At 42.2% G+C, this 24,509-nt stretch overlaps 1 protein-coding gene across 3 annotated transcripts in view; it reads left to right on the top strand.

Annotated features, from left to right (window-relative positions):
• Positions 1-24,509, top strand: part of SEMA5B (semaphorin 5B) — a 190,480-nt gene that overhangs the window by 88,895 nt on the left and 77,076 nt on the right. For all 3 annotated transcript variants that reach the window (XM_020985957.2, XM_020985961.2, XM_020985956.2), the window contains exon 2: positions 21,040-21,199. The gene's annotated coding sequence lies outside the window, so the exon portion shown is untranslated. The remainder of the gene's footprint in view (positions 1-21,039; positions 21,200-24,509) is intronic.

Below are 24,509 nucleotides of genomic sequence, written 5' to 3'. Positions count from 1 at the left end.
TTCATTTTATACTTTAGACCTTGGTGGGCTTGAGGCAGAAGGAGGACGGAATGTATGTGCCAACATGTGCCAACACCTGGCCTTGCTGAAGCACACTGGCAGTCCTTAAGACTCTCACGTTCAGCCATTTGGCAGAGTTCACATCTGTTAATGTCTTGGCATCTCAGCCTCCGCTGAATTCTGAAAGCATTTCCAATCACCTTTAGCAGAATAATCAACTCTGCCTCATCTCCCCTTCCAAGGCTGGCTGCTTATGAACCTCTAAACTCATTATTTCTTCTAACAGTCAATGGACATGTTAACTAAATCCCTTCTTAAAACACCTGCTGCAGAGCAAAGATGCACTTTCCTCTGCTGTGTTCTTGTGAACTTACTCCCAAGAGCCCCAGCGCTTCTCCCTGACCCAGTGCCTCCCTCAGACTTGGCCATCCCCAAACCCAGACGTGCCCAGACACACCAACTAGATGCCAGGCAACTGAGTAGAGTGTGCATGGATTTGGGTAACTGTTCTTCTCCCCTACCCCCACCACCATCCAAGGAAACGGCAAAAAATATAGGTTGTAAGTTCTTAGTTTTAGCACCCAGAGAAGGAATCTTAGCAGCTGTCTAGTACAGCAATTTTATTTAACAGATGAGGAAACTGAGGCCCCGATAGGTTAAAGGATTTGCCCAAGGTCACACAGTTAGTAATTAACAGAGAGGAAATTTGAACCCAAGCTTTATTATTTATTATTATTATTCTAAATGCAGCACATTTTCCATTGTTCCATGATGCTTTACTCCCTGCCCCAGGCTTCCAGGTCTGTGGTCTATTTCTCCCCAGGTGAGTTTATGGAAGGTAACTATGTGGTTCATAGAATCATAGAATCATTTATCTGAACAAGAAGGAGCTTCTAAGGCCATTTGGTCTTAGGTCTAAGGCCACCAGTTTCCTCAGTCCCACAAGAAAGAAAAAAATCTGGGGCAGTTAGGTGGCACAGTGGATAGAGCACCAGCCCAGGAGTCAGGAGGACCTGAGTTCAAATCTGGTCTCAGACACATAACACTTACTAGCTGTATGCCCCTGGGCAAGTTACTTAATCTCATTGCCTAGTTAAAAAAAAAAAGAAAAGAATCTATTGTGTTACAAAAAGACAAATACATGTGAGGGGTTCAATATTCTTAATTTTTTTTTTTTTGCTTTCAATTCCTTATGGATATTATCAACACTCATCTTAATGCCTGTCCCAAAGGAAGTTTGCAGTCTGGCAAGAATTAAACCCACCCACAGTCAGTAGGAAGACCTTCTAGCAAAACACAATTACCTTCACTGGCTTGGCCCCAGGGAAAGTGAGAGCCAGACTCCTGGAAAGAGAACTAGTCCAAGTAGAGAGAGGAGTTCTGTTTACCAACTGGCTGCTGGACATTTTCACCAGGATGGCCTATAAACATCTTACATTCAACAGGTGCTCAACAGAACCCACTGTATTTCCCCCCGAACCCATACCTCTTCCAAACTTCTCTGTTTCACTTGAGGGCACCATCTTTGCACTCTAACACTATGACTTCCATCCTTCCAGGTTCACAAGCTTAGAGTCAGATTCTGACTCCTCAGTCTCTGTCAACTCTCTTCCTCCCCCCCAGCCCTATATCTACTCAATCTCTCCTTCTGCCTCTGCTTCTCTCCAATCTCACAGCCTCTATCCTAGCCCAAGTATTCCTCATCTCTTACCTGGACAAAGTCTTCTAATTAAGCTTCCTGCTTCTGGTCTTCCCCTGAAACAATCCATCCTTCACACGTGGGCCAAACTGATATTCTTTTTCTTTTGGTTAGGCGATGGGGTTAAGTGACTTGCCCAGGGTCACACAGCTAGTAAGTGTCTAAGGCCGGATTTGAACTCAGGTCCTCTTGACTCCAGGGCTGATGCTCTATCCACTGCACCACCTAGCTGCCCCCTCCAAACTGATATTCTTGCTACACATACCTGACCACCTTATTCCCCTACTCAAGAATCTCCCTATTGCCTTTAGGATGAAATAACCAATCATAAGATCACAGAGTTAGAAAAGACCCTACATTCTAACCCCTCATTTTACAGATGAAGAAATGGAGCCCAGAGAAGTTAAATGACTTCTCTGGGGTAACACAGCTAGTAAGTCTGAGGCATGATTTGAACCCAAGTCTTTTTTGACTCAAAGAGTGCTGCTTTTCTTTGGCCTTTAAAGTCCTCCACAATATGGTTCCCAGTCTTATTTCCTTTTTGTTAATTTTTTTTTAAGGAATTAGGGTTAAGTGATTTGCCCAAGGTCACACAGCTAGTAAGTGTCAAGTGTGTGGTCTGAGGCCAGATTTGAACTCAGGTCCTCCTGACTTCAAGGCTGGTGCTCTATCCACTGCACCACCTAGCTGCCCCTCCCAGTCTTATTTCATATTAACCCCCATCTCCCTGTTTTGCACACAAACCCCATCTCCTGCCTCCTTGGGCCTTAGCATAGGTAATACTCCATATTTGGAACGTGCATCCTTCTTACCTCTATCTCCTACAATCCTACAATCACCAGCTTCCTTTAAAGCCCAGCTTAGGGGCTCCCTCCTACAGAGGACCTTTCCTGCTCAGTTTGCTCCTTCTTGGAATTTAGATTTACTTACCTGTGTTCATGGCAGACTTCTTCTCCTCTCCCCCCACCCCCAGAATCAAGAGGTAATTTCTTTGAAGGCAGGTACTGTTTCTTGTTTTGGTTTTGTATCCCCAGTGCTCAGCACCGTGCCAGGCACATAGTAGGTATTTAATAAATGTTGTGGAATGGAACTCAGTTCACTTGCTTTCTGGGGGTCACATGCATCAGTATCCCCAGCAGGGGGGGGCAGATGGGGGACTAGGCAGATTCTGGGCTCCTCTTTAGTCACATTGTGGCTTGCTGATTTGCTTTGAAATGTTTTTAGAACCAAGAAAATCAGACCCACCCATATTCAAGTGTGAGTCCCACAGCCAAAGGGAAATGATTTTTACATTACCAGTGCTTTGGATTATCTGCATCACTGCTCCCTCCCACCCCATCCACTGGCACAGAAAATGAGAGTCGACTCTTTTCCCTTCCCTCCCAGCTCTGCTCTACCTATCTGACCTGGCTATCTTAGCTGGAAGAGAATAAATGAGTTGTTGTAGTTCCTGAAGCAATGAGCATCTCAGGTGCTGCTCACAAAATAACCCTTTCTCTCCTAAAATAATGAAAGCAAGGGCTGCGTTGGGGAGGGTCACTAGAGGGACTTGAAGATTGCTGGAGGGGATCAGTGAGGCTCTGATGGAAGGCCAAACTGGAAGCATGTAGAGAGGCACGGGAGGGGGAGGTACAGAGGGCTCCCGGAGCCCCCCCAAGTGGAGAGGAGTCAGGAGTTTAAGGACAAGCCCTCTGCAACATCAAGATCTCAGGGAGGGAGGAAGCTCTGGGCAAAGAAAAACAAGCCAAACCAGAGCTGAGCCTTGGATAGGGGTGTGGTGAGATAAAGAGAATCAGTCAAAATGATAAGTAGATGACCAGAAAATCCCCAAAAGAGAAAGGGAGGTCCCCGGAGATGAGACTAAATCCAGGCAGTAATATTGTATAATAGCAAAGGATAAAGCACTTGATAAATGGATTACACAGGATTTAGAGTTGGAAAGGACCTCAATGGCCATCTGAACATAGGAGCCTTTTTTACAGATCAGGAAACTGAGGCCCAGGGAAGGGAAATGCTACTTGCCCAAGGTCCCATAGATTGTAAATGATAGCTGATTAAATATAGACAGAAGAAGGCAGGCTACCTAAAGAATATGCTTTCATTTAAATTGATACTTTTTTTAAAAAAACAAGTCATTTGATGTCTTCTGTGAGGATTCCTAACTACACAGAATGAATGCTCCCCCTGATCCATCCCCACCCCACCCTCCCACCCCTAGGCTCAGAGGAGCCCTTGAAGCAACTGCAGTAGATGGAGCGAAGCAGTGGCCTCCAAAATTCAAGGCTAGCACTAGTTTACCTCTCCCTGGATCCCTCATCTCTTATGTTTGGGAAATAAGCCAGAGTGCAACTCTGGCCCCATCCTGCAGAAAGTATCCATGTGCTACACCCCCTCCCCTGTCCCCACTCTCCATAGGAACAGAGAGGGGCACTGACCTGGCTCTTAATCTCTGCCCCACAGGTCAGGGTCCAATCACAAGATTCAGTTCCAAGTAGCTATCTCCTACCTAAGATAGAGTTGGGGGGAGGGGGGAGCCTTTGAAAACTCATGTCACTCAAAAAATGAAGTTCTGCTTTCTATCCTATTCTTCCCAGGGGGATTTCAATCCTCAGCCTCCGCTCCACTAGCACCCAAGGAAAAGGCAAAGAATATAGGTCTCCCTATTTACTCTTTTCTAACTGCAAGCTGCAGAGTGCTAGGTTAGCTGTTGTGGGAGATGAGAGATATGTGTGTGTGTGTGTGTGTGTGTGTATAACATATGGGTGTATATACACATACGTGTCTGTATATCTGTGTATATGAAATACATACACATACATATATGTAAGTCTGTATATGTGTATATGTCTGTGTATAACATGTGTGTGTACACATATACATGTCTGTATATCTGTGTATGTAAAACACATACATATATACATATATGTAAATCTGTATATATGTGTATGTGTGTGTGTGTGTGTGTGTGTGTGTGGATCATGGCCCCTTGCCTTCATGGAACTTACAGTCTAAGAGGGGGAGGTGCTGCTTGTATGCACTGACACTGAAACAATGCAATACTTGAGAAGAATTTCGTAACATTGAAGGCAGTTAGATATAAATTTCTAGTTAGGTATAAATTCCCCAGAACTCAACCAAGAAGCATTTATTACGCACTTGCTTAGAGCCTGACACCATGCTAAGTGCTAGGGATAACAAAATGGACTGATTTCTCCTTCTCACTAAGATCTTAAGTTTGGGAAAGCGTACCAATAATCATACAGTCCTCTCACTGCCCCACCAACACCCAAGGAAAAGGCAAAGAATACAGATCTCCCTGTTTATTTTTTTCTAACTGCAAGCCAGAGATGCTATGGGACATGAGAGATGAATAAATCATGCCTCTGCCCTCATGGAACTTACAGTCTAGGAGGGGAAGGTCCTATAGGGGTAGCCCCTCCCCACTGGGTTTATGGAAGAGCAAGGGGAGAGAGAGAGGAAGGCCTGCAGAACCATGGTAGTCCTGGGAGGTTGAAGTCTTAACTTATCCTTCCTCCTATTTCCCTATGTAAACCCGATTTCTGACTGTTACTTCTATGTAGGAAGGAATTGGTCCATAGGTTGTTTTGGGCCAGAGTAACATCTAGATGGGAATAACAGTGTAGGGTCAGATAGCATATCGTTGGGTGACTGAGGGATAGGGGAAGGGAAAGAGGGAATACCTTTCCCACAGGTACACTCTCAGTATGTCAAGCCTTTTTGCAGCTATGCGGCATACTAGGTAAAAGACTGGGCAGCTAGGTGGTGCAGTAGGTAGAGCACCAGCCCTGGAGTCAGGAGGACCTGAGTCTCAGACACTTGACTCTAGCTGTGTGACCCTAGGCAAGTCACTTAACCCCAACTGCCTCACCAAAAACAAACAAACAAACAAAAAAAGGCTGGTCTTGGAGTAAACCAATAACAAAGCAAACAAACATGAATTCAAATCCTTCTTCAGAGACTTAGCTAAATGACTATGGTCAAGACATTTAACCTCTCTTATCCTTAATTTCCTCATCTTTAAAATGAGAGGGTTTGAATTAAAGACCTGTAAGGTCCCTTCTAGGTGCACTTAGGTGGTGCAGTGGACATAGTTCCAGGCCTAGAGTCTGGAAGACTCATTTTCCTAAGTTCAAATGTGGCCTCAGACAGTTACTAGCTGTGTGACCCCAAGCAAGTTGCTTAACACTGTTTGCCTCAGTTTCCTCATGTGTAAAATTAGCTGGAAAAGGAAATGGCAAACCACTCTAGTATCTTGGCCAAGAAAACTCCAAAATATGATCATGACGAGTCAGACATGACTGCAAATGAGTCAACAGAGACAAACAATAAGGTCCGTTCTGGCTCACATATATGCTTCTTCCTACTTCCTTGAAAAAAAGTGGCAGTAAGGAGAATCACTCCCCAAGTTGCCCTCTGGAAGTGTACAGCCCTGGTGGAAAGGGGTGGGGCAGGAGCAAGACAGTATTCTTGTCCCTGCCTTCATTCACACCACCCACTTCTGTAAATTGTCTTGCAAGAACAAAATAGAAGGCATTCAGAATGAGATGAGAGAGTTGTGGAGTATAATCCAAATTAAACGACTTAAATGTTGAGGAAAACATCCCCAGGGTCCCAGGCCTTATACTCCAGTGACAGAGAAGCCTATTGATTTTGGATTTCCAGGCTTCCTAGAAACATGTGTTTGGATCTTGGAGGGGATTTATTTATGTTTCCTCTGAGTGAGGTGGAGTAGAGGGTGGAAACAGTAGCTCTGATTGAAAAATTCTCCAAAACTCAAGGTCTGGGAGGAATGAGCTTTGACCACATCACCTGCATAATGAGATTCTCTCTCCCAAGTCAGAAGTGTTCTTTCCCATAATGTAAACAGCTGGCAAGAGGGGTGAGTGCTGTACAGAAAGAGGAAGAAGATGCAGAAACTCAGTCATCACCCTGGGAAAAATGACAAAAGGGAGGAAATTTGTTTTGTTTCCATCCTGTCCCAGGGTACCCTTCTTCCCCCTAGATTTGCCCTCCAAAAAGTGCCTTTGCTCTACTATTAGCCCCACCTTACTCCTCAATAAAACTCACTTTCTCAAAACGAAATAGATCTTAAGTATGTAAATTTTACCAATTTACAAGTATTTCTCCACACTGGATCTGAATTAAATTGTACCAGATCTTAAATTGCACCAAAGGTAATTAAATTAAATTGCAGTGTCCAAATTGAAGTATCTAAATTGTACCAGGTATGTAAATTGCACCAAAGTATGAATGACTAATAAGGCTTAATGGACTAACCCTCCTGGGGGTATCTAAATTTTGGAAGAGGAATTTAACACAAAGGAATGATCGTCTAATGGTGAAACTTTCAGAAGCTGTCCATTGCTGGGGAATATGATGTTTGGAGGAGGCCTTCCTGGAATCTCCAAAAGCATCATTTCCTTCAAATATCTATCAAGGGGGCTACTCTTATCAAGCACCATGCTTTGTACTCAGTGCTAGTCATGGCAGTACAGGCCACAACTGGGGTACAGGATTCAGTTCTGGACACCCGAGTTTTAGGAAGTCCATTGATAAGCTAATGAGAGTTCAGAGAAATGTTCCAACGAAGGAGATTGTAGTGCTAGAATTGGAAGGGACCTCACGGGCCATCTGGTACAACCTCCTTATTTTATAAATGAGGAAAGTGAGAGGTAGAGCAACCTTTCCCAAGGTGACAGAGGAGGTAAGCATCAGAGGCCAGATTCCAACCTAGGGGCTGGGCCTCCAGACATAGAGCTCTTTCCACTCTAAGGCAATGGTGAAAGACTTTAAGTTTGTGTCATATAAAGAGCTATTGAAGGAATGGAAGATGTTTAGCTAGAAGAAAAGCCAAGTTATGGAGAAATGGTTGGCTGCCTTCCAGGATCTAAAAGGCTATCTTGTGGACGAGGGAGCAGACATGTTCAGTTTAGCCCCAAAGGATAGAACCAGGAACAATGGGTGAAAATTACAAAAGGGCAAATTTAGGGTTGATAGCAATAAAAATTTCCTATTAGAGAGCAATCTACCAAAGGAAGCAATAGGTTACCCCCTCTATGGAGGTCTTCAAGCAGAGGCTATGTTATAATGGGCATTGGGGGTGGGTATAGGTTAGACTAGATGGCTGGGAGTCAGGAAGACCTGAGTTCAAATCTAGCCTCCAATATTTATTAGCTGTGTGACCCTGAGTAAGTAACTTGAATTCTATTTGCCTCAGTTTCCTCATCTGTAATATGGGGTTAATAATAGCGCCTACCTCCCAAGGTTGTTGTGAGGATCAAATGAGAAAATAATTAGAAAGTATTTAGTACAGTGCCTGGCACATAGTAGGTGCTATGTAAATGTTAAGTGTTGTTGTTGTTATTATTATCATTGTTAGTTGTATGGTCCTGGGCAAGTGACCTGCCTCAGTTTCCTCATCTGTAATATAGAGTTAGTAACAGCACCTACCTCCCAAGATTGTTGTGAGGATCAAATGAGATAATATTTGTGAAGTGTAGGCAGTACAATGCCCAGCACGTTGTGGCTGAGTGCTGAGAGCTATATAGTTTCAGGTCTAGGGTTCTGTGATTCAGTGATTCTGTGCTGGAGAACCAATCCCTTTCCTAGCCTTCAGGACCAAGGAGAGAGGATGGATACATAGAAAAGTCAATAATGAGGGAAACTGAATTCTGAAGGCTAGGAATAATAAGGGATAATAATGAGGGATACTGAAGCAGGAAGGCAGAGGTGGAGGAAGAGCTTGAGCTGGATCTTAAAGAAAGGGTAAAACTTAAATAATTTGAGAGAAAGGTGTGAGCAAAGAAAGCTAATCCTCATTGGTGGGATTTCCATGTGGCCTCTGCGGAACAAAGTAAGAGTCCTTTAAAGTGACTTGAAGTAGATTGGAGGGAGAGGTGAGAAGTAGTAAGAAGTGAAGGTGACCACTAGTGACTGCTACAAAGGAGTATTTTTGGAGATTCATCCGCCGGCCTCTGCTGTTGTCCTATAATGCTCCCCATTGGGTCATGGAAGTGTGATTGTGGATTCTCCCAGGCTGTGCCAGAGCAGTGGGACCATCTGGGCAGTCCTACCATTCTACAAAAGCTCTTAATTTTAGTGCCTTTCCTACATCAATTACTTCCTATTTATCCTGTCTATAGCTTGCTTTGTATATATTTCTTCACATGTTGTCTCCCCCATTAGATTGTGAGCTCCTTGAGGGAAGGGACAGTCTTTTGCCTCTTTTTGTATCCCCCATATTAGGTGCTTAATAAATGTTTATTGATTGATTGAGAAAAGGTCTAGTGATGGATTGTATGTCTGTCTGCTGATGACTAGCCAATCTAAGTGCAAAGATGCTCACGGTCGGAAGGGTGGCTATGATGGGAGCAGCCGCAGTAATTTATAAAGAACTCATGATGACAGCCCAACAGAGAGCTTCCTATGTGCATCAATGGAGGGAGCACACACACTGAGAAAGCACAGGTCTTTGAAACATGCAGTGTGCAGACTGGATTTGTTGTTGTTAAGTCATTTTTCAGTTGTTTCTGATTCTTCGTGACGTCATTTTGGATTTTCTTGGCAAAGATACTGGATTGGTTTGCCATTTTCTTCTCCAGCTCATTTTACAGATGAGGAAACTGAGGCAAACAGGGTTAAGTGACTTGTTCAAGGTCACAGAGCCAGGAAGTATCTGAAACCAGATTTGAGCTCAAGAAGATGAGTCTTCCTGACTCCAGGCCCAGCACTCTATCCACTGTGCCACCTAGCTGCTCTTGAAGAGTGGATTACAGGTTGGGGCAGCTAGGTGGCGCAGTAGATAGAGCACCGGCCCTGGATTCAGGAGGACCTGAGTTCAAGTCCAGCCTCGGACACATAACACTTACTAGCTGTGTGACTCTGGGCAAGTCACTTAACCCCAGTTGCCCAACCAAAAAAGAAAAAAAAAGACTGGATTGGAAGGAAAGAAAATGGAAACAGGAAATCAAATTAGCAGGCTATTGCAATAGTCAAGACACCATGGTATAGTGGATAGAGCACTGAACCCTGGAGTCAGGAGGACCTGAGTTCAAATCCAGCCTCAGACATTTACTAGCTGACTTACTAAGCAGTTCACTTAACTTCTGTTTGCCCCAGTTTCCTCATCTGTAAAATGGGGATAATAAATAACACCTACTTCACAGGGTTGTTGTAAAGATCAAATGAGATATTTGTAAAGTGCTTTGCACAGTGCCTGGCACGCAGTAAGCACTTAATAAATGATTTCTTCCTTCCTTCCCTATGTGCCTCATGGGGCTATTTCAAATAAGATAATAATATTAATAATGAGATAATATAATAATATATGATACATAAATAAGATATTCTATGCAAATCACTTTACAAGCATTAAACAGTGATTGGATCTTAGCTTTAGAACAAAAGAGAACTTAGAGGCCATCTAGTCCAACCTTCTCCCTCCCCCCTTCCCCCCCATTTTACAGTTGAAGCGACTGAGGCTCAGAAAAGTTAACTGCGATCACTTAGCTCATATTAGAGGTGGGATTTGAACACAGGTTTGCCTAACTCCAACTCTAGCTCTCTCTTCACTATACACAGTTAGTTATTATTAGAATGGTGGCCGTAATGATGGAATAGAGAGGGATTTAAAAAGCCATAAGGAATGTAGAAGCAGCAATTTTTGGAGACTGGATAATGTGAGAGGAAGGGAGGGTGCGATGAAGGAAGATTTCCAAGGTTTTGAGCTTGAATGACAGGGGAGATTGAGCTGAAAGTCTAAAGAGGGGAAAGGGGGACGATTTTGGAGGAAAGATGATGGGTTTGGTTTGGGGCCTGCTGAGTTGGAGTGGGACATGCAGATGGAGATGTTCAATAGGCTTTTAGAAATCTGAGATTCCAACTCTAGGGAAAGATGGAGGCTGGAGATGTAAGTAGACAAGGCTTCTTGTAAAGCCTCCTTTTTTCACATCTGTTCCACCTCATCCTTGGAGAGGGCAGGGCAGGTGGAGGGATAGGGAATGGGGAGGGGGAGGGCTCAGTAAGGGCTCCTAAGGACACAAAGTGGGAAAAAAGAATGAAATATGCAAGGTAGGGAGAGGATTTAGTTAAATCTCAGATATTTAACTATCTTAGTGAATTGCCTGAAATAAGAAAACGTGGAAAAGACTGTTGGATTTAGAATGAGAGGTTGAATCCCTGCTTTATGAGATGACCTTGAGAAAGTATCTTTACCTTTCTGGACCTCAGTTTCTCCATCTGTACATCAGAGGATTGGCCTTTTCCAGCTCTGACTCTATGAAGGCTTTACACTGAGTAGCATCTGCCTTACTCCTTTACCTCTCCAATGCTTGTCTCCAGAAATCAAAAAAAAAAGTAATTCAGGGCTGGGCTTAGAAGGACAGATTCTATAATCTTCCCTATATGTCCATGCACACTCAGACTCCTCCACAGGCCAGTCCCCCAGAGGTCAGCAGTGGCTCCTTTCTTGGCTGAGGCCCATGCTGCCTCCCCACCCCCATCCCCAGTCCTATGCTCCTGAGCTTCCTGATTTTGCTACTTCTGCTCTAAGCCCTATTGCTCACCTGTGTGACCCACCTGTCCGTGGTGTGTTTGCCCATCAATCTGTCAAGCCCTAATCCTAACGGTTTAGCCTTGGCCCTAGATTCCATTCAATTAATTGAATACATGCTTCTCCTCTGTGCCCTGCCTTCACTGAATCAAAGAATTTCAGAGTTTGGAGGGACTTCAGCTGACATTTTAAAAAAGTATTTAATTTTTATTTTATTTTTTCTCAATTACATGTAAACATATTTTTAACATTCATTTTTTAAAAATGTTAAGTTCCATATTCTCTCTTTCTTTCCTCTCCCCCCTCCTTGAGAGGGCAAGCAATCTGATTTGAATTATACTTATAGCTGCCATCTAATTTAACCCTTACGCAGACCTCTACCCCTACTCTGACATACCCTAACAGTGGGAGTCCAGTCTTTGCTTGCAGACCTCCACTGAGGCCCCCATCCCCCATGTAGGATCCCATTACACTTTGGATATCTCTAATTTTTAGGAAGTCTTTATTGACATCAGGCCTAAATGTGTTGATTCGTCACATCCACCTATTGTGCAGGTACCTTTGGGGCCAAATAGAGCAAAGAAAATGATGCTAAGTGGATCCTTGGATGAGAGACATAAAGTCCATCACCAGGCCAGTACTGAAAGCCTTTCCAAGGAGATGCTTATCAGCTGGGGAATGACTGAATAAATTATGATAGGCGGATTTAATGGGATACTATTGTGCTATAAGAAATGATAAAGGGGATAGTTTTAAAGAAACCTGGAAAGACTTGTGTGAATTGATACAATGGAGCAACAAGCATTTATTAAACATTTACTGTGTACAATGTACTATGCTGAGTGCTGGGGATACAAAAAGAGGCAAAAGACAGTCATTTCCCTCATGGAGTTTACAATCTGATGATGTAACATGAAGGATGCAGAATTGGGTGAACAATTTAAACAACAATGACATCATCATCATCATAGTTAGCATTTATGTAGCACTTGAAGGTTTGCAAAATGCTTTACAAATATCTCATTTTTAGCCTCACAATTTCATATAATCCCCATTTTTACAAATTAGGAAACCGAGGCAGACAAAAGTTAGGTGATTTGACCAGGGTTACACAGCTAGTAAGTCTCTGAGGCTGGATTATTAACTCAGGTCTTCCTCGCTTTAGGTCCAGCACTCTATACACTGCCAAGCCAAAGAACATTGAAAGACTTGAATACTCTAATTAGCACAAAGATCAACCCTAATTCCAAAGGAAGCATGCTACCTGCCTTTTGACAGAGAGAAGACAGACTCAGGGTGCAAAATGCGACAGATTATTTTTGCCCAATTTGGGAATTGTAATCTTTTTTTTCTTGACTTAACTATGCATATTTGTTGCAAGGGTTTTATTTTTCTTTCCTTTTTTTTTCTACTTGGGGAAGGGGAGGGGGAGAAAATAGAGTTTTGCTAATTGAAAACAAATTAAAGAAAATTTTAAAAAAACTAAAGCCTTCCTACCTTGGTAAGACTTGCAAACTCTGTGCTTTTCTGCCTCAACCTTCATCAACCTTGGGACATTTCCACAATGACGCATTAGAGGAAGACGTTAGTGGTTACAGATTGATACAGACAGGAGATAGAGATTTGGACTGGAACTATCATTTCTCTGGTATAGGTTATTCCTGGATGAAAAAACCCCCTTTACCAAGGCAAGTCAGCACCTTCTCTGCAACTGAAAGTCTTAGAGAGCTGCTTGGAACACTGCCGAGTTAAATTGCCAGGGTCTCATGTGCATTGCACATAGTAGGTGCTTAATAAATGTTGATTGATTGATTTTAATCAGTTTCAGTCCCAGGTTTCTCTAAGACAGTATTAGGTATCATAGGCAGTGCTTGAATCCAAGCCTTTCTGGCTTTGGGGTTGGCTCTCTATCCCCAGTATCCTACTGTCTGTTTCCAAAAGAAGTCAGAGAAGAGCAGTCTATCTGAGGACTCAAGAGAAAGGTTCAGAGAGAAGGTGGCACTTGGGTTGGGCCTGGAAGGAAGAGAGAGATTTCTACTGGTGGAGTTGGGTGGGCCATTCAGATGGGTGGGGAAGTCCTTCAACCATCAGAGGATTCCAGGTTAGAAGGGGTTGATCCGCTCTTCTCTGGTCCAGAGGACAAAACTGAATGTGGGTGCTCCATTTTCCTACTCACCTCCCTCTGAAGCAAGCATTCACCCCCTCCCCCTTTAAAAAAAATAAGAGTTTCTAAGGGTTTTTACTTTCAGAAACTCTGGAAAGTAAGAGGTTTAAAATAACCAACAAAAGGAAAAAGTTATAAAGTTACTAGAAATCTAAAAAAAGCCCAACAGTAATAGTCAACATTGGTCTTCATTGAAATGTAAATGAAGTCAAGTCAACTTTTTCTTATCTCCTCTCCTTTCACTGACTCACCTCTCTATTTCCCTTGGGAGGGAGAAACCTGTCCAAACTCCTTCATCGTCCTTTTATTCTCTTCTCTGCTCTTGTTTACTCCTAGACCCCCTATCTTCTTCTTCTTCTCTCTCTCTCCTTGGACCTGGGAGATCCTGGGTTGGGATAATAGCTATTGAAAGGGGGCCTCTTGGGTCAGATTTACTTACATCTCAGAGAAAGCCAACTTCTTTCTGGTGGCTCCACCAGAAATTCCTGAGACCTCGCAGGAAAAAATAGCTGAAAGAAAACAGAGGGGGGAGGGAGGGAGGGAAAGAAGGAAGGAAGGAAGGAAGGAAGGAAGGAAGGAAGGAAGGAAGAGGAAGGAAGGAAGGAAGGAAGGAAGGAAGGAAGGGAGAGAGTAAAAAGTGGAAGTAAGGAAGAAAGGAAAGAAGGAAGGAAGGGAAGACTGAAGGAAGGGAAGGAGGGGAGGAAAGGGAAAAAGAAAAGAAAGTAAGGAAAGAAGGAAGGATGGAAGAAGGAAGGGGAGGAGGGAAGGGAAGGAGGAAGGAAGAGAAAATATAGAAAGGGCAATAAACAGGACAATGTTGTTACTACTCAAATTGAATATATACTTTTAAAGAGACCAGCTATAGACAGAAATTCACAATTCCGTGTGTAATCCTTCTTGTGCATTTAAATGGACCTAAGATCTAGAGCAGGTAGAGACCATAAGGCTATCAGGTCCAGCTGAATCATTTTACAAATGATCAAGCAGTAGCTGAGGCTGGATTTGAATTAAGGTCCTGCTGACTCCAAATCAGATGCACCTACATGTTGCTTCACGTTTGTTTGTGTTTGTTAAGTTCGTAGTAAAAAAAAAAGAATCTAAGAAAAGAAAACTCTTAGGAAGAAGCTTTTTGGTGAAATGGAATAAGCAGTGGGTTAGGTTGGAGTCAGAAACCTGGATTCTAGTCCTGACTATGCCAGTCACTGACTGAGTGACCTTAGGTAAGCTGCTTCATCTCTAAGTCTTTCCCGGGTTCTCCTCTGTAAACTGTGGAGTTGGCCACCCTTGTTATTTAGTCATTTTTCAGTCATGTCTGACTCTCCACGACTTCATTTGAAGTTTTCTTGGCCAAGATACTAGAGTGGGTTGCCACTTCCTTCTCCAGATCATTTTACAAACAGGGTTAAATGACTTGCCCAGGATCACACAGCTAGGAAGTGTCTGAGGCCTGATTTGAACTCAGGATGACGAGTATTCCTGACTATAGGCCTGGAACTCTATCCACTGTAACATCTAGCTGCCTCTTGGCCACCTTAGACTATCCCTATCCCTATCAGAGGGATAGTCTACTTCTGAAATTTTCATAATTCTTTGCCAACCTCATAGGGTGTGATATCAATCATTTATGTCTTGGTGTGGATTTTAAATAACTACCATACCTCTTCCTGGGGGGTGAGGGGAGATAAGGGGTGCATTTTAAAACTTTATCTCTAATTGGTGAATTAATGGCTTTCCTTACCTGTTAAAGAAATTTTAAGCCTGGGGGAGTGGGGCAGATGAGTATAAAAGAGACTTTTCCAAAGCTTCTGAAATCACAGTAGGCAGCCATCCCCTCTGCCTGTGGGTAAAGCTGACATTGATAGCTCTTTTGGCTAGGATTGGGAAATGACTGCAGGGAGACAGCATGATGTGTGGTGGCACAAGCCCTCAATCTCAAATAAGAAGCTCCGGTTTCCAGTATTGACTGTTGTTTACCATCTTAGTGACTCTTGGTGAGGCTCTTCACCTCTACCAGTCTCAGTTTCTTCATGTGAAAAATGAAAGGGTTGTACTAGTTGATTTTCAATGTCCCTTCAAACTCTAAATCCTAAGATACTATGAGTTCCCACCCCCTATTTGAGATAAGGGATCTCTGTGTTTCTTTTTTTTTGTTTCGTTTTGTTTTTACTTCATATTCATGCTGTGATTTTTTCCCAATTTTTCAAAACACTTTTATTTAAAGCTTTGAGGGGCAGCTAGATGGCGCAGTGGATAGAGCACCAGTCCTGAAGTCAGGAGGACCTGAGTTCAAATCCGGCCTCAGACCAAACACTTGACACTTACTAGCTGTGTGACCCTGGGCAAGTCACTTAACCCCAATTGCCTAAAAGCCAAAAAATAAAAAAAAAATTTAAAAAAAATTTAAAGTTTTGAGTTCCAAATTCTATCTCTCTCTCCCTCCTTCCTTCTCCTCCCCCCTCCCTGAGATAGTGAGCAATCAGATATAGGTTATACATGTACAATTATATAAAACATTTCCATATTAGTCATTCTGTATAAGATGACTTGAATAAAAGAAAAAAAAAGAAAGTGAAAAAATAGCATGCTTTAGTCTATATTCAGTCAATATCAGTTCTTTCTCTAGAGGCAGATAGAATGTTTCATCACAAGTCCTTTGTCTTGGGTCACTGTATTGCTGAGAAGAGCTAAATCATTCACAGTTGCTCATCTCACAATATTGCTGTTACTGCACACAACGTTCTCCTGGTTCTGCTCACTTCACTATGCATCAGTTCATGTGAGTCTTTCCAGGTTTTCCTTTAATCATTCTACTCGTCATTTCTTATAGCACAATATTAGTCTGTTACAATCCTATACCACAGCTTGTTTAGCCGTTCCACAACTGAAGCATCTCTGTATGTTTCTTCTCTTGACTTTTGAATAAACATCTGGGTGCTTGCCCTTTGGTTTCTCCCCTCCCTCTTAACCTTTTCTTCTAGTATCAGTCCAGATCTACCTTCTGAGATGGGTATGAGAACTTGGCCTCCCTCACTGGGACTGGACTTGCTCCCACAGTTTGGCAGGTCTTTCTGTCACCTGGCTTCCCAGGAGCCCTGAAGCCTGACCTCACAGATTAGCTTGTCTTACTGTGTCTCAAGATTGGTGCCCATCCTGCACCCCATCCATAGCCCTATATTCTCTCCATCCTCCTTTCTAGCAGCTGCCACCATATTTCTACTGCTATTTTCCTAGCAGAAAGCCCATTTTTTCCCTTTACTGGAACTCAGCCATCCTGTGCTCTAAGCAGGGATCATAGTGTAAATTCATAGATGACACAAAGGACATGAGAAATTACAGTGTGGAAAGTTTCTCTGGCCACTACACAGCTGGATGGCTCTTAAGCTTTATAAACATGACCCAGCACAGTGCCTTGCACATAGTAGGCACTTGATAAATGCTGAACTTGGAACCTTAAACTTGGAGTCGTGGGATCTGGTTCAAACCCTGGGTACCTACTACTGAATGAATACCTTGGGCAAATCAGATAACCTCCATGGACTTCACTTTCTTGATCCGTAATAAGGACTGACTGAAGTTCCTTCTAGCTCACTCAGTCAATAAATGCTTATTTAGGTCTTTGATCCTTTGATCCAAAAATTTTATAGAAATTTTATTGAAAAATATATCTATGTATAATGATATATCTCTATATAAAATAATATTATACACATATATGTGTGTGTTTATATGTATACGTATATGTATGTCAGCTACATTTCCCAATGTGTCCCTGGGACTGTAATTTATTTATTTATTTTTGGGTATAGAGAAATCCTTTTACTGCCCTATATACTGCCCTACATAAAGATCCTTTGGATCTTAGGTAAAGATGGACTCTGAATTAAATTCCTCAGAATGCAAGGACATTCAAATTCTCTGATCCAAAAGCCTCTTCCGGCTTCCTCTGTTTTCTCTTCTGTCTTCTCCAAACCTGCAGAATCAGTCACTATAATTAGAAAAGGGGGCAGGGCCCTAAGCAGCCTCCTGCAATAGGGCCCAATTGTTTACCTTTATTACTTCCTCTTATAGGGCAGCACCTTCTCGGTAACATTGAGAAGTCAAGTGATTTGTCAAAGATCACACAGCCAGTTGGTGTCAGATGCAATAGTTGAACCCAGGTCTTCTTAGCTTTGAGGCCAGTTCTCTTTCCACTAAACCAGGTTTCTTCTCAAGCAAGTACTTCTCTACAAATATTAGAATCTGATAGAACTCACTCATTAAGGCCTGTTTCTCCATCTATAAAATCAAGGATTTTATAGCATTTATAGCAAGAGCACAGATCTAGAACAGCAAGAGACCTGGATCTAAAACTATAAGGGCCTTTTGAGATCTTTACAGATGGGGAAACTGAGACCTGGGGAGGTTCCTTACTTGCTCAAGGTAATACAGGTAATAAGCATCAGATTTGACAGGATTTTAATCCAGGGCCTCCAGTCTCCAGAGCCAATGCTTCTTCTTCTTTGCCACATTACCTCCCTCTTGCAGTCCTTTGTTTTACTGATGAGGAAACTGAGGTACAGAGAAATGAAATAATGTACCCAAGGGCCCACGGGTATCACTACAGCCCTATCTCAGGAATCACTAGATTCCAGATCTAGTGTTTTATTATGCCCCACTGTCTCTAAGTGAGTGCTAGGGTCCTTTTCAGCATCTTATGTACCTTTGAGTATATGAGGGGTCATCTCTGTAGGTGAGCATGCTGATTGTTACCCAAAGGTTTGTAGAAGCCATCACTATTTCATCCTGGCTATTGACAACGATGACACCGCAATCACAGAATCATTGATCTAGAGCTGAAAGGGACCTTGGGGACCATTTAGCCATTTATTTTAAAGATGAGGAAACTGAGTCTTAGAGAAGTTAAAGGACTTGCCCAAAGTCACACAGGTAGTGAGGACCAGAGATAGAATTTGAACTCAGGTCCTTTGACTACAAATCGAGCACTCTTCCATTGCACCAAGCTGCTCCATCTTCCTTTTTTTACTTCATTTGGATGTACTATAGAATAGCTCCATGAGCTTTTCATGGGGAACCTCCACCAATTGCAGAAAAGAAGGATGGATGTAATTTTAAAGCACTGGGGAGTATGCCATTTAAAGGAATCTAATGGTAAATAATTTTGTAAAACAAATAATCACACTTTAATTGACCTTTGGGGCAAATAGAAATGTTCATCTATTTGGTTTTACTTAAAAGCAAGTAATAAAGGCAAACAATTGGGACCTATTGCAGGAGGTTGCTTACGGCCCTGCCCCCTTTTCTGATTATAGTGACTGATTCTGCAGGTTTAGAGAAGAGAGAAGAGAAAACAGAAGAAACCAGCAGATGTTTTTGGATCAGAGTAATTGAATGACCTTGCATTATGAGGAATTTAATTCAGAGTCCCTCTTTACCTAAAGATCCAAATATCAACCTTTTCACTGTCTTCATCTCCCTCCCACTTTTCTCTTCACACCCAAAAATATCCACAGAGCAGCAGTTCTCAGAGTGTGGACATGGACCCCGAAAGATCTCAAGACCTTTTCAAAGAGTCTGGGAGGTTAAAACCATTTTTGTTATAATACTAAGATGTTATTTTCCTATTAAAATACTCCTCCCCCTTCCAGCTATACATCTTTCTAAGGCTAGATTGTCTTCAGACATTTCAACCAAAACAGCATATTGCAACAGATCAAATGCAAAAGCAGATAGGAGAATCCAGCTGTTTTCCATTAAGCCAGACATTAAAGAGATTTGTAAAAATATGTAAAACTGCCGCTCTTCTCGCTTTTGTTTTGAAAATATAGTTCTTTTTTCATAGAAAATATATGATTTATGTTAACAAGATGTAATGGGTTCACCATCACTATTTTTAAATGAATAAATATTTTAAAAATGTATCATTTTCATTTCTAATATGATAAATATCAATGGATATAATCCCACATAAACAAAATCTCTTTGAGGCCCTCAACAATTTTTTAAGAGCGTAAATGGAGTCATCGATATTTTTTAAGAGTATAAAAGTATCTTCAATAATTTTTAAGAGTGTAAATGGGTTCTGAGACCAATAAGTTTGAAAACCACTGCCATAGAGGATCATAGGATTTGGTGCAAGAGAGGATATCTCTAGATGATCTAGTCCAGGGGTGGGGAACTTGCAGCCTCAAGGCCACATGTGGCCCTCTAGGTCCTCAAGTGTGGCCCCGTGACCGAATCCCAACTTCACAGAACAAATACCCTTAATAAAAGGATTTGTTCTGTAAAATTTGGACTCAGTCAAAAGGCCACACTCGAGGACCTAGAAAGCACACATGGCCTTGAGGCCGAAGGGTCTCAACCCCTGATATAGTCCAATCTTCACATTTCAGAGATGAAACTGAGGCTCAGACAAGTGCAGTGACTCTATCTATGTCACACAAGTAATAAGTGACAGAGTCAGGATTTGAACCCAGGTCTTCCTTCACATTTACATATTTACATGCACGTGCATTCCTTTTTTTAAGATCCCTTCTGGATCTGTATCTACGCTGCTAAGATACCATGTCTTTTCCCTTCTTGACCCAGTGTTTTTTTGGTGACTTGCTGGATAGAGTCAACCAGCTACTGATGCTCCTTCTCCAGAGAAGGTAACTTCTCAGGGGCTGGCGATGCTGTGGGTTCCACAGTCTGTCCAGTAGCATGTATGGGGCACTCAAGGAGAACAGGTACACCAGGTGTGAGGGCTCGCTGAGCCCTTTTTAGGCCTGCTTATTCACCGTTGGTGTCCACCTTCAGCCAATTCTCCCTGTGGCTCTAAGAAGCTATAGCTTGCTCAGCAGCCACACCCTGGTAAAACCTTCTCAGCAGACAGGCTAAACCGGGTTGAGGGTAACTGACAGGCTTCAAACCCCTCTGCGTGTCTTCCCCGAGTGGAATGAGCAGATGAGAATAATTTGTTCCAACAGCCATGAAGCTGGCTGAAGCAGGTACTGTGGAGTGCTGAGAGCTTGGTCAGACATCAAAAACACCAAGGTCATCCGCTGTAACTGGGCCATCGCCAATCACGCTGACTTTTGTCTTGCCACTGGACTTCGATGACTCAGGAAGAGAGTGAGACTGATGCCTTTGTGCAACTCTGCCTCGCTTAAAGCCAATTCACACTCAAGTGTGCCATCATCTGTGATGTCATTGGGCCTCTTTGGAAACGAAGGGCAAACAACAATATAGCATGTGTATGAGTATGCAAACAGATAGAGATGAGAAGCCTCATGGCGTCGTGGAAAGAACACTCTTGGAATGTTGGAGTTAGGAGCCCTGGGTCTAAGCATTGGCTTTGATACTTACTGCTGTCTGACCCTATGTATCTTGTCTCACTTTTTTGGCCCCCAGCTTCTTCATCTGTGAAGTGGAAATAGTAAACTTTTACTATTTACTTCACATGTTGATTGTGACGAGTGTCTTGTAAACTGTAAAGTGCTATATAGAAGTATGAGTTATTAATATGTGTGGCTACCTTTATATAGACTCTAGATGCTAATCCCTTCCTCATAGCTAATCTGTGTTTCTTCTGCTTAATATTGATATATGATGTCATTGTTCCCACAGTGAGTGATTCCGGCCTATCCCTGCCCCTGCTGCACCTGGATACGCTGTGGCTTTGCTTCTTTTCCAGCTGCCCAACTTACTCTTGGGTAGTTTGATGTCTCAGCCATTAAGCCAAGACATGAATGGACAGTGAGGTGTTTGCTTCATTCACAGGCCAGGGGTAAGTACATTGGGGGTGGTGAAGGGAGGGAAGGAGGGAGAGGTGGGGATAGGAAAGGGTAAATTCCTAAGGGCAAAGTACTCACAATATCATGTCCATCTTGGAGTGTTAAGGGAAGCCATCCGGATTTTTCTGACTAATCTATAGAACCTTTATGGAAGATGTGAGATTTCCAGGGATCTTTAAATTTAAATTTTAGGAGAGATCTGGGTGAATTGTGAACAGTGGTGTGCAGGAGCCAGCTTGTACCTCTGGAGAATTGTTAAATTTTCAGTGTTAACATTTACTCCTTGGAAATCAGCAAATGTTACAAATCAAGGCTTGATAAATTATTTCGTTGATTGGATAGACTTAAGAAAATGATGGAGAAAATGTTAATAAGGCAGATTAAACTGAAATGTGTGTCATGCATTCATTTTCTTTTCCTGGAGAGCTGATTGTTAAATATTTACAAGCTTAGCCTTGGCTATAGGGAAAGTAAAAGAGTGTCTAAGCTCATAGTGCAACTAGGAGAAAGCTGGAAATAATATAGTTTTGGGGTTTTTAAAAGTTGATTAAACATTTCCTCTGCAATCTTATTTACACTGTTAAATTGTTTTACTCAAACTTCAGCATTATGCACACTAAATTATCTTAAGCTCTGAATGATCAGAGCCCTAATTAACATGATTTACTCTATACCAACGGTTTTCATTCAGTAAGAATACTGGAAAAGTTAGAAAATAGGGTAGAACTACAATGAGAAGGCAGATCCAGCCTGGTTTCCATGTGTTTTGTGGCATTTAGGTTATGTAGTAGATAGAGAGCTAGACTTGGAGTCAGGAGGACCTGAGCTCAAATCCTGATTCAGATGCTTATTGGTGGCCAAGGGAAAGTCAGTTAACCTTTGTCAGCCTCAGTTTCCTCATCTGTAAAATGGGGATAATAACAGCACTTAGCTCAGGCTGTCTGAAGTGAAGAGGCCCCCCTGTTTCATGAAGGGTCATCAGACCCTTCCAAAGGCATTCATTGAACATGAATGCTACCGGGACACTGTTCTCATTAGCCAGCATCCTCCTTACACAAAGATTCCACCAACCACAAAACCATGCCAGGGAACTGCTCTCTCCATTTGATGAACAGCGGCCATTGCACAAGGAATAAAGTGGCCCATTTGCAGAATTACTGAACGAAGCGTCCTCAGCTTAGGAGACCTGGGTTCTTGTTCTCTACTTGCCATCAACTAATGTTACCTTAGTGAAGTCACAATCTGGGCCTCCATTCCCTTGCCTGTAAAATGAAGTTGTTAAATGAGATAAAAGCTCGTTTATATAACACTTAAAGTACTTGGCTCACAATAATCTCACATAGTCCCTAATGCAAATATTGTCCCCCTTTTTACAAATAATTCTCATTTCCAGACCTCTTTAAGGTTTATAAAAGACTTTTCTCACACTATTCCTTGAAGTCAACAGTGTGTTTTTATCCCCATCTGATGAATGAGGAAACTGAGGCTTGCTCTTTGGTCGTTGTTCTTCATACTCAGAGGACCAAAATGACATCATGATGTTAGGGTCAATGTACAGTGTGTCTGATTATAGCTGATCAGACCAGTATGAGCTTGGAAGGTTCTACTGCAGGCTGAGCACAAATAGTCCATTTGAACTGGAGTAGAGATGTCTCATAAGAGCCAAATGAATTGCCTGTGGCCACATGGTTAATAAGTGTTTAGAGTCACTAAAACAGGAAAGCATTTATTAAGTTTCAAACCCAAGTCTTCTGATGTGGCAATAACCCTGAAGGAAGAACATCAGGAGCAATGAAACTTCGAATGAGCTGAAGCTAGTAGGGGAAGCTAAGGATAATTTTAGATTGTGAGCAGGAATTGTCTTTTGGCTCTTTTTGTATCCTCAGTGCTTTTCACAGTGCCTGGCACATAGTAGATGCTTAATATTGATTTAGTGATTGATGAAAAGGCAGGGAATAGGAAAGTCAGGTATAGTGGAAGGAAAATAGAGAATCCAAGAGGAGACAGGAGCGTTGCTTAGAGAGGTGGAGTGATAACAGGTAGCTGGGAGAAGTTGGGACAACTCTTATTCTGTTTCTTTTCCTTGCCAAGGAGAATGGAAAGGATAGAACAAAAATATCTAATTGGGAATAAAAATCTAAGCTAAGTAGGCAGATTGTAAGAGAGGTCCTAGTCACCCTTGATGAGTTCAAGGTACTAGTCTCAGATTAACTATATCCTGTGTCACTAAAAGAGCAGGAAGTAATGGTCGATGAATCATTGCCAAAGATCATTGAAAGATGGTGGAGGACGGGGAAAGAGCTTCAAGGCTTGGAAAGGGCAAATATTGTCCTGGTTTTAAAACAAAAAGAAAAGAAGAGAACCTTGGAATCTTGTAATATAGTCAGTGAGTTTGGCTTCAGGTTCCAGAAAAATTCTAGAGTGTATTTTAAAAGGGATAAGTTTTGAAAATCTAGAAAAGGACACTGTGGTCACAAAGAATCAGCAAGGATTCTTCAAGAAGGAGTAATTAACACTGTTGACCTTCTTTGGCAGGATAAATGGGTTAGCAGAATAGGGAAATGCTAGAGGTTTAATTTGCCTGACTCTAGCAAAGCCTTTGGTAAAGACTTTCATTCTATTTCTATGGACAAAATGGTGAGACATGAGATAAATGATAGTATAGATGGATTCAGAAGAAAAAGTTGAATGATGCAATCCAAAGAATAATCATTAATGGTTCAATGTCATTTGGTAGAAGGACTACTTAAGAGGATAATGACAGGGGTGGTGGTGCTGGTGGTGATGATGATGATGATGATAGTGATGACGGTGATGGTGATGTTAGCTAACATTTACATAATGCTTTAGATTTGCAAACACTTTACAAATGTTATCTCATTTTATCCTCGAAACAACTCTGGGAGGTAGAAATTATAATCATCTCTGTTTTATGGATGAGCAAAACGAGTAAACTGAGTTAAATAGAGGTTAAAGTGACTTGGCTAGGGGCATACAGCTAGTAAGTGTCTGAGGCCAGATTTGGATTCAGATCTTCCTGACTCCAGGTCCAGGGCTCTATCTATCACTGCACCACCTAGCTGCCTTATTTAGCATATTTATCTAAATACTCAACCTATTCAGCAATGGCTTGAATACAGGCATCAGTGGCATACTTATCAAATTTGAGGAGGACAAAGGTAGGAGGGATACCTAATGCATTGCATGGGATGGCTGAGTTAGGATCCAAGAAAATCCAAGCAAGCTAAGATGATGGCTTTAAAATGAAATGTACTGAGGCAGCTAGATGGTGCAGTGGATAGA

This window comes from Phascolarctos cinereus, unplaced genomic scaffold (assembly GCF_003287225.1).
Source record: "Phascolarctos cinereus isolate Bilbo 61053 unplaced genomic scaffold, phaCin_HiC Scaffold_726;HRSCAF=1367, whole genome shotgun sequence".
Lineage (NCBI taxonomy): Eukaryota > Metazoa > Chordata > Mammalia > Diprotodontia > Phascolarctidae > Phascolarctos > Phascolarctos cinereus.
This window is presented reverse-complemented; position numbering and strand designations above follow the sequence as displayed.